We start from the raw sequence: 6,636 nt of genomic DNA on the forward strand, positions 1-6,636 counted from the left end.
CAGTATATTTCTTGCAGGCTTACTTTGGTCTTATATGGTCAAACACTGTGTCGCATTTGGTATTTATCGGGCAAGTTCTCACCTCAAGCTCATTTGTCTTCTCAACAGGGAGGCTAAAGTACATGGTGGCTACTATACTGTCTCACTTTATATACATATATATATACTTCTTCCTTTATCTTTTTCTCGCTTTCATGGGTTAGAGGAAAAACATCAACTGACCTTTTTGTTTGATGCCTTTCAACTTAATAGACCACTTGTTCTTCTTTTCCTTTAGTTCTCATCTGCACTTAAACAAGGCCACTTCCAATGATTAATCACACTACATTCGTTGTTTTTCATTCATCATTTAATGTAGAAAATAAAAAAAAAAAATGATAATAATAAAACAAAAAATAACAAAAAACCTACACAATAAAATTTGCTAGGTTTTGTAAAATATTTTTTTTATACAAAAATATTTATGTCCAATTTTTCCTAGATAAAAAATACATGTTTTATAATTTTTTTTTAAATTGTAAATTTTTTTTTTTATATTAATTTTAATTAATGTAGACCTATAGCTGTTGAGTCTATATTTATTTATATTATGTCTATTTTATTGACTCGTATATTGACACTTTCAAACTGATTCAAAAATGAGTCATTAAAAAAAATATACAATTTTATATTTTTATTTGAAATCTATAACACTTGTGTGTACAAATAGCTATAATATTCAATATTTTTTTATCCACAAAAACAACCATTTTCAGGTTTTTATTTGTCATATAAATTTTTTTTTTTTTTATATATCAGCATTGGAAATTCAAATACTACAATGTTTGTATGGTATTGTCACTACATTGGTTGGCAGTATGCTAGATCTTTTTTTATTTTATTATATTTTTTTTTCCTTATTTTTTATGACGTTTCTTCTGATAGTGGTGCTTGAGGTCGAGGCCATGTACGGATGCCTCTTGCAAAACGACAGGGGTGGTCGAAGTGGTTCTTGAAGCTTGGCAGATAGGAAACCTCTTTTTTTTTTTTTTTTCTTTTTCTATCTTTCTTTATTCCTCCTCGAAAGGAAATGGAGAGGAATGGACTCGAATTTTACAGATAAAGAGGAATAAAAATAGGTGAACAAGTGAACGAGAAGATAGAGAGTACAGGATAGAACAAGAAGATAAACGGTATTTCCTGCTTGGGGACATTAGCGTTCTCGATACTCTCACTATGCGTTTCTCTAAGACCACCAAACCTGGTAGAATAAAAAGTAAAAAATAGCAAAAAAAAAAAAAAAAGCTTCTCCAAAAGAAAAAATAATAAAAAAAAAAATGTATAATAAATTTTATAAAATTTAGAATACTGTAATTATAGTAAATCGGTGTCTTGAAAATTTATAGTAAATTTTAAAAAATAAAAATTTAAATTTGATTATAAATTTTGGTATTATTATCTTTGTGAAAAAAAACAAAAAAAAATATGATATAATATTTTTTTTACAAATTTAATTTCAACGAAATGAAAAAAAAAATATTAATGTTTTTTTAGCATGTAGTTTTATTAGAAAATATTTTTGTGTATGTATTTTTGTTTTGGAAAAAATTTATTTTATATCACTGCCATATTGGTACAGACAAATCTCGTAATTGTTCTTTTTTTTTTTTTTCTTTGTTTCTAAGTATGGTCAACCCCATCATGCGATATGTGCAAGAAACTTACCTACAATAAATTTTCATTATAAAAACATCATTATTTTTTATGACACCAGCTGTGGTTTTTGTGGCCAAGGGTCATTTTTTATAAATAATTTACTTAAATATTTCATTTCCTGGACCCTTATATTTACAATTTCGTAAGCACGTTTCAGGAAAACATGTTAGAAAGCCACGGTTAATGTGGCAGTCCCATCCGTTGGTTAAACATTACCAAAATGAAAACTCGTTTGTTTTAGGCTTTAAATATATATTTCTCTTTTTTATTTTTGTGTTTTAAATTTCATTCTCATTTTAGTATTGTTCTAATTGTATTCATTGTTCATTACAAATTTATATCAGCAAAAAATACAAACGATATCAATTGATTAACGACAAATGAAAGAAAAAAAATAATAAATTCAACAAATAATTATTTAAAAAATATTCTTGGATTGCTAAGATAGTTAAAATTCTCTTTAACTGAAGAATCTCAATTTCTTAAAACAATGGCTTAGGGAGACAGTCGTTTTAGTCGAGCATAGTTGAGCTCCATCTAAATCTGTTGAAAGAGGGATTCACCCACTAAAGATATAGAAAAAAAATAAAAAAAATAAAAAAAACCACAATGTCTCTACCCTTGGAACGTTGTATTTTCTTCATCTCCTTCTCCTTCTTTTGTCTTATTCTTACATTCTTCTTTTGGTGCTAGGGATTCGTCTATGAAGGCGGAGCTTCGACTTTTAAATTTAGTACACGACCGACTTTTTTTTTTATCTCTCTGCTGTATTCTCTATTTTTTTTTTTTTTTTTATAACGTTGCATATAGTTCTGAAGGAAGTTGAATAAAATGAGAATTTAGATACAGCTTACCTTTATGTATACAGGGTGTATGATAAGTGGTTAATGTATCGTAACCCAATGAAGCTGTAACAAATAAAAATAATTCAAGTTAATAAATAAAATATAAGCACTAGTGCTTATATTAATTTAATGACAAATATTTGATTAATAATTATTGACTTAATTTGTATTGTATATAGTTTTTAATACTAGATTTATTTATGTGTATACAAAGACCACTAAATCCTCTACTTATTGGGGATTCAACAACTTAGGGAGAGCCAGTCGTCTAGTGCAATTTGTCGTTCACACAAGTATCTTGATGCTTGTGATATACAAGTTTTATTTTTTTGTGTAAACACAAGTGTCATCTATACATATACAATCAAATAAATAAATTAAAATTTATATTGTTAATAATTATCATGGTAAATTAACAAACAAAAAACACTAATATTATTTAATTCATAATGAAAAAAATTATCAACTGTTTTTAATTAAGTGATTTGATCAAAATTATTTGAGAAATATTTATAAAATTTAAATTAAATTAACAATACAGTAATTATAAAAAAAATTTTGTATTAATTTTTAAATATTTTAACAGTCCGACGCTTGTTCAATTCAAAGACGACTGATTGTTACAACAAACTGCATATGAAAATTAATATTTTATTTATATATGTAAAATTCATGAAGCTTTAAATAAGCAAGTTTTAATCTAAAAAATATATTTATAAATGAAGACAAAGGTCGTCGTATTCTAAGGTCTTTCTTAATTTCTGATTTTCTCGACTAGTTGTTACCACAAAAGTCACACACAAAAAACATATTTTGAGGTCTCACTTAGGCTTATCTGATTCTTGAATTTAATTACAAATGTCTAATCCTTTATACACACACAAATACACACAAACATTATCTTTGTATATATATACACGCATTGTTAGTGTCTTGAGAAAGTTTAATAATGGATATTTAATTTTCTCTGGTGTTCTTGGGCTACATTGGTTTTTAAGTTTATTAGACTCCCTAGGGTGTATAAAGCATTTAGCACTAAATAGATTTGTATTCTTGAAAATTAAAAAAAAAGAAGAAGCTTTAAATTCAAAAAAATAATAAAATAATAATTAATATATATAATATATATTATTTTATGTAATTTATCTTGAAATTAATTTTTTAAATTTGTTGTTTTTTGGAGAAAGAAAAATATCAACGAGATGGGGTTAAAAAAAAAAAATAAGTGTTGACTAAAACAACCCCAACCTATGTTGATACACATACTTGGAAAATTATACATATAGTTTTATCTGACTCTTAATTTTCTCTCTTGCATTTTGTACAAATTGCCCTGCTAAAATGTAGCACATAAATCTATGGTTTGGTTGGTGCAAGCCCGAACCACCACGTGTGTTGTGGCCACAATTATAGTCCAACAATATAGAGAAAGGTTTCATTTCTATTCTACTCTCTTCTTCTATGCATCCTTTTACATATTCCCCCTCTTTCTATAAGCTCAGTATACTTTACACAAAATACTTTATACACATTTATACCTCAAAATTTAGGGTAAACTTTAGCTTTTTCTTATAATGCATTTTCTTATAATGCGAATACCATATCTAAAAACCACAAAATTCCAACATTTGTAATTTGCAAAATTTTATCTAATTTTAGGTCTGTAAATTATTCTTGTAATTATAGGTAATAATTGAACGTTTTTTAAATTAATTACAATATATATTTGATTATAAAAAAAATTAAAAAAAATAATTTAAATTTATAATAATTAATTTAATTTTTTCAGCAAGTGAACAAATTTGAGTTGGTTTGTGTATTAAAGTTGTCAACTTTGACATTAATTATTTCTACCATGCTGTAAATTAAAAATCTAAAATTAATTCGAAACAAGAAAAAGAAAATAATACATTTTGCTAAAATAAATAATAAATTTTCAAAGCAAATAAAATTAATTTAATAATATTTAATAAATAGACTTGATTTTAATGATTATGAAGAGTGTAAATATATTTTTTTTTATTATTTTTGAGATATAGTTTTAATATTCAAAGTTGGTTGATGATGAAAATGTAGGGCTAATGGTTTCACACCATATTTCAATGTGGTTTAGTGAGTCTTATACAGTATTTCAGCCCTACTCAAGGGATCAACACCTGTTCGAGTAATGGTCAGGTCATCTACATAGAGAAGCCCTTCAACCATTCTCAGTAGTTGTGCTCTATATATGAAGTTGTTGATAGTTCACTAATAGATTTAACCAAAACATTTTATTTAAACTTTACAAATACATCTCTATTACGATTTTTCAGAGAGACTATTTAACTTGTATTAGTTTTTTTTTTTTTTTTTTTTTTTTTTTTGTATATAGAGGGGTTGCAAAAAAAAAGGTCACCCCATGAGTAGTTCAATCGATCCACAATCGGATGAAACAAATTTCTAGCTATACACGAGAATTTGTCATTTTTTTTTTTTACCACTACGGTTTGTGATATGTATAGGGAGTCAGTTTGAAATGGCACATATCACAAACCGTGATGGCAAAAAAAAAAATAAAAAAAAAATATCACAAACTGATAATTAGATCCATCGGCTGTACCATAACAGATTAACCTTCTATATTTATTTACTCAACAACAAACGTTTCGGTTAAAAATTTAAAATTTGCGGATAATATTCCGAGGGTTTTGTTTTATATATATTCACAAATTTTCATAACTTTCCAGCTTTGCGTTTTTTTTTTTTGCAACGATTTGCATGAAGTGCACATTTATATTTGTATGATAAATTTCAATTTTTTAAAAATAATAATAAATAATCAACAATTGCGAATAGTTTAATCTTTTAACATCAAGGTGATTAAAAATTTAAATTTTTATTTATCGAATTCTGTATTAAACAATCAAGTTGACATTCAAACTGATCCAATGCAAAAAAAAATTGATAAAAAAGTATCTTTTTAAAAGTGGGGTGCAATTATCAATTGGAACAATTTCTTTTTTTTAATTTTTTTTTTCTAAATGAGTATACGTTTGTTGTATTTGTTTATTTATTTTTTAGTTTCGCATGTGTATATATGAAAATGATACGTTAGATAAATTATTTATGTATAAGTCTAGTCATTCTTCATAATCATAAATGTATATCAACGTATTCGCGCTGGTCACGTCAATAATCTCCTGCGTTCCAATGATTATACTATTGGATAATGACGCTGCAAGGATTCATCATGACTCGGCAATAGAATAACCAGAAACTATCACATACAGCTTAGTAACTGTTGAATTTACACTTACAAAACTAACAATATCACTCGCATGTTGTTGAATTTTGTTGGTCACGTGAATAGCAGACATATTTTTTCATTTTTCTGGAATGAGTTGCCAATAAAATGATATATAAATCCTGAAAATATATATTGTTAAAATTCATTTGAATATTATGGGAAATAAAAGCTCATTGCACGTCACACCATCATCATTAATACGTGGCTATATCAATGATCGCAAATAATCACTATAACTGTTAAATTAATTGCAAAAATATTATTTAATATTTTTTTTTTATATATTTCAACTCAACAAATTTTAAATTTTATAATTTTCTGGTTAAATTTTAACATGGCATTTGTAATATTGATGATGTTGTTTCCCACGAATAAAAGTGAAAGATTCTTTCGATGAAAAATAACAAGCACCACGGTAATAATTAAAGAAAAAAAAAAAAACAAAATATAATAAAACAAATTAGTATTTATTAATTTTGATGATGAAACTCAAACGTTCCGACAAAAGATGATGATAAAATATTCAGCCCTATATGATCTAAGAAAAAAGTGGTCAAACTGCTTTTGTTAAACCTCCAGACAATAGTCCATTTTTCTAGACTTCAAAAAAATAGGATCAATCGTGTTCCTTGATATTTTTTCTGTTTAAAATTTTCATTATATATTTTTTTAATTTAATTTCTTTTTTTTTTTTTTTCGTATAAGCTTTCATTGATAGATTATACCATTTGTTAAATCACGTGCTTCTGTATCTTTATTTTTTTATACATCATCAATACAAGTGTTGATGAATAAGCTTCATTCCATTCA

Source organism: Aphidius gifuensis, linkage group LG4, assembly GCF_014905175.1.
Source record: "Aphidius gifuensis isolate YNYX2018 linkage group LG4, ASM1490517v1, whole genome shotgun sequence".
Classification (NCBI taxonomy): domain Eukaryota; kingdom Metazoa; phylum Arthropoda; class Insecta; order Hymenoptera; family Braconidae; genus Aphidius; species Aphidius gifuensis.